The sequence below is a fragment of the Elephantulus edwardii genome, unplaced genomic scaffold, assembly GCF_000299155.1.
Source record: "Elephantulus edwardii isolate Elephantulus edwardi_28Jun2011 unplaced genomic scaffold, EleEdw1.0 scaffold00062, whole genome shotgun sequence".
In the NCBI taxonomy this organism is placed as follows: domain Eukaryota; kingdom Metazoa; phylum Chordata; class Mammalia; order Macroscelidea; family Macroscelididae; genus Elephantulus; species Elephantulus edwardii.
The window spans coordinates 10,598,944-10,603,374 of record NW_006399812.1 but is presented as its reverse complement, the minus strand read 5'-3'; positions in this window follow the sequence as shown (position 1 = coordinate 10,603,374).

Sequence of the window (4,431 nt, the reverse complement as noted above, 5' to 3'; positions counted from 1 at the left end):
CGTCAATTCTCCTTCTATCCTCCCTAGTCATTGTCCAACTCTCTGATGCATAACAAGTGATTACAAAAACCATGGCCTGTATCAGGCGCACCTTAATCTCCAGAGAGACACCGTTGCTCTTGAGTACTTTAGAGCGGTCCCTAAATGCAATACGTTTTTTTATTTCCTCGCTATTGGTGCCAAGAGTGTTGACCATGGAGCCGAGCAAACTGAAGCTGTTCACAATCTCAATCTCTGCACCATACATCCTGATGCTACCGATTGGTCCAGTGGTGAGAATTTTTGGCTTCTGGACATTGAGCCTCAGTCCATATTGAAGACTGCAGTCCTTGACCCTCTGCAGTAAGTGCATGAGGTCCTCCTCAGTTTCAGCGAGCAAGGCCTGGTGTTCTAAAAATCAGCCAGTAGAAATCCTATGGGTCACAATGGTCTGATCTGTGAACAACAATGGGGATGGTGCAGGACTGAGCAGCATTTCGCTCTGCTGTCTATTGGGCCACCTGAGTTGGAGCTGACTAACCTTTGAATTGTGGTGCTGGAGAAGAGTATTGAGCATACCATGGACTGCCATGGAAACAAGCAGATCTGTCCTGGAGAGGATGAAAACAAGCTGCTCCCTGGAGGCAAGGATTTTGAAATTCCATCTTACATACTTTGGGCAGGTTGCCAGGAGGGACCAGTCCTTGGAGATGGACATCATGCTTAGAAGAATGGAGAGTCGACGCAGGAGAAGGTGATCCTGGATGTGATGGACTGACATGGTGACTGGGGTAATGGGGCCAGGTATGTTGGAGACAGTGAGACTGGCTCAGGATAGGGCACGATTTAGAGCTGTGTTGCATAGTGTTGCTGTGAGTCACAGGTGGCTCATGGCACATAACAACAACAAACCATAGTCAACCTGACTGTGCTCTGGTGGGCACATCCCCTTGGATTTGTGGAATCCTCTCCTGATAGGGAGAGTCCCAGAGATAGGTGGCTAGAGGTATACCAACTGTTTGCATGCTGTCAGCCATCGAGGTTCAAGCGGCAGCTGGTACCCTCACAACCAGGTCCCCACAGCTAGTCATAAAACCACACCCACTGCGGTCCAGTTGAGTATGACTCATAGCAATCCTCTACCTATAATCCTCACAGGAGGAGGAGGCTCATTTTCTCACAGAGTAGCTGGTGGATTCGAACCGCCAACTTTTCAGTTAGTTCAACATGTTATCTGCTAAATCCCCAGGGTTATTGTAGTGCTTTGAAAATGGAGCTGAGTCTGGCTCTCACCCACCCTCCATTCATCCTAGCAGTCTGCCTGGTCTTGGAGAACAGTGCCTCCCTCCTCCAGGATGGCCCTCCGGATCTTTCGAGGTCGTGGGATCCATGGCCTCCCCTGTCTGCTCCTGTCTTTGCTGCAAGTCCCTGAGTGTGCCCCTGGTGAGACCCAGGAGCCTCTGCTGGAAGCTTGGATGGATTTGGTGCCACATTGCCTTTCTCCTGAGCCCTTTATCATTCATCCCAAGTTCTTTGACTCGAAACTAGGAAGCAATTTCACCAACAGCAAACGGTGAGACTGGAGGTTGAAGAGTGCTGATTTTGCCACTGACCAAAGATCAGATGGCTGAGTGGCCTCAATGATATGGATAACTGTTATGTTTGCCTATCCACTTCCACAATAGTTTGCCTCTGGAAACCCTATGAACCTGGAGAAAGGATGAAAGTTATACAGGAGGTGTCAGGGACTTTCATTCATAGGGTCACTATGAGTCGCCTGCGATTCGACGGCACTTAATAACAACAACAACAAGAAACAGATGTGCTTAGATCTGCACTTAAATGCAAGCATAGCCTCGCTGGCCATCTTTGGATGGAGTGAGCATGCTCTGTCTGACGTGTGCCTTGAAATGCCCAAACTTGTGCCTGTTGTCCCTAGAATCACAGTGCTCCTACTTGGGTGACAATGTCTACCTGCCTTTGGTGGCAAAGCCTAGGGAGTTGCACTGCTAACCTAGAGACCACGTCTCGTGGTTCGAATCCACCAGCAGCTCTGAGGGAGAGCTAGGCAACTTCCTAGTGTGTGATTTACAGCCTCGGAAACCAGCTAGACGGTGAGCTATGAGTTGGTTCCAATTCAGCAGAAATAAGTTACAGGGTGGAGTGCATTCAAATCATTCTTTTAAAAACTGGTAAATACAAGGAGTGAATGCAGTCTCCCTCTTCCTTCCCTCTCCAAACTAGGCTTCAGAGGAACCAAATAATTGTTGACGTGATAAGCAAATCCAGCCTTGTGGGAGAAACGATTTCTCGGAGCATGCTGGGTGGGGCATGGGTGCTCAGGTTTGTACAGGAGAGAGACCTTTGGCTATGGCCTGGGGGGCCCTCCACAAACCTTGTCCAAGAACGAAGTTCTCAGCTTGGTGTCTACTTGTTGATGCAAGTTCTCACTTATAGGGAGAGATATAAAGGCCAGTGTTCAGGCCACGTACATGTACCAGCCAGAGTAGAGGACCCGCCCTGGGGTTTACAGAAAGCAGAAGCAGAAGGAGCTCCAGTGGTATCGTGGTTAAAACACTTTCCTGCTAATTGAAAGGTCAGCAGTTTGAACTTTCGAATCACCCCACTGGAGAAAGATGAGGCGGTCTGCTTTCAGAAGAACTGCAGACTTGGAAACCCTAAGAGCAGTTCTCCTCTGTCCTGTAGGGTTGCTGCGAGTTGGGAATCAACTCCACAGTGGAGAATTTGGTGCTGAGCACGGCAGGCAGTGCGAGGGCTGACAAGACAGCCATTGCTCTCTGGTTCTGTCAACAGAAGCACAGTTTCAGACAAAGGAGGACGGAGCATTTCTCTGTGACTGGCTCCACCAAGGACAGTGGATGCTCCAGATCCCGACGGTGTTTAAATGGCCTTATGGACAAAGACTGCGGAAGACTTGAGACTTGTCCAGCAAGAAACAGCGCAAAGGGGACCCGGGCTTGGTGAGCCGAGCTGAAGCTGGGAGCCCTCAGAGCGGGGTCCTGCGCCAGGTGGAGTGGGGAGCTTCCGTGGGTCAGAACAGACCACGTGAAGAATGTGTCCTTCCAGCTGTCCAGAGAGGAAGACACCCCCACCTCTACTAGGTACTACAGAGGTCATATCTGTGGCTCTTGTTGAATTTCCCCCCTCCCTTCAAGCTACCCTAAAGAGGGCACCCCAAGTGCGGGCAGCAGAGTGTGGTGGCGACAGCGTTGTGCAACATTCGTCAGCTTAATTTTTTTTTTTTTTTTTAATACTCAAGCTGTCACCAAAGTATGCTTGCTGAGTTTGGATGTTTGTTTTAGATTGTTGTATTGAACAGCACGGAAGCGATGAGGAGGAGGGGGTTGTAGATGTGGTGAGAACTACCTGCTCTTCATGTTGGGAAGGTGAGCCTGGGTCATGCACCAAGGCTCATGTCTTCATATCTGGAGACGGAGGGTGCCCAAACCACACGGCCTGCACCGGCCCAGGACTGTCCTGTCTGGACAGCGGAGCCAACATGACAAAGGTGGCCTTGTTTCGTGTCAGAAATCCACAGAAACTGTGCTTCTTGGGTTTTGTTCATCTTGCACTGAGGCTGCGTCCTCAGGATGGAGACCTGGCTTCAGTGATACTTTGAGCCAGGAATGTAAATTGTACCATTGACTTAAGACCAGATGCAGAAGGAAGAAAAAAAAAGAAAGAAAGAAACCCAAGTACACATTGACTGAAGTCCTGAGTGATTGCTAACGGAAAGGTTAGTGGTCCGAGAGCCTCAGAATAAAGGCCTGGACGACAAATCAGTCCCTGAAGGCGCTATGGGGTGCAGTTCTGCTGTGGCACACATGGGGGCGCCATGAATCGAAATAGACTTGATGGCAACGATGGTGAAAGTATGTTACTTGTACACGTTGATTGTAAGGTGCATTCTGCTTTTCAGCATGTTAAGGGACGGGGAGACTCTAAGAACCAGAGAAATGTATTAATTCTGCTCCAAGTTCACGGTCAGAGCCCATGAGTCCTGTGGCAGGCGGGCCTCTGCACTTACTCCCCTGAAATGGCCATGAGGGCACGGTGGTCCCTTAGGGGAGCCCGACTGAGATGTGGAGACTCTGAATGGAGTCTGAACGGAATCCTCTGTGCCTCAGTTTCTTCACCTGTGAAATGAGGATGATTACGTGTAGACCCTAAGACTGGTGTGAGGGTCAATTGCTTAACACGTGGGGAGGGTTTAGGAAGAGGGCATGGGTCCTGGCAATTAGTTACATATACACTGAATAGTTATTAAAAGGTCGTTTGTATATGCACACCCATGTTTATCGCAGCTTTGTTCACAATAGCAAGGAGTTGGAAACAACCCAGGTGCCCATCAACAGAGGAATGGATAGAGAAGCTGTGGTATATTCACACAATGGAATACTACGCTGCATTGAAAAACAAGGAACTCATGCA